Raw genomic sequence first — 263 nt, 5'->3', positions numbered from 1 at the left:
AATACCCCCTCCGGTGAGCACACAAGTCAAGTCTCTTCTGTCCGAGGGCTAGAATCAGGGTGTGTGTTTTCAGGGAACGCCCCCCCCCCTCCTCGTTAGCTGTGACTGATACTGATTTATCTTTCCATCTTTTTGAGTTTCATATTTCTTACTTCCACCACCTTATTACTATATCGCTTATTTTCTCTGTATTATTCTTGTGTTGGCCACTAGTCCCTATCACTAATACCTATCATTTGCTAATTCAGAGTATTTAAATGTTA

The sequence above is a fragment of the Penaeus monodon genome, chromosome 20 (assembly GCF_015228065.2).
Source record: "Penaeus monodon isolate SGIC_2016 chromosome 20, NSTDA_Pmon_1, whole genome shotgun sequence".
Taxonomy (NCBI): domain Eukaryota; kingdom Metazoa; phylum Arthropoda; class Malacostraca; order Decapoda; family Penaeidae; genus Penaeus; species Penaeus monodon.
This window is presented reverse-complemented; position numbering follows the sequence as displayed.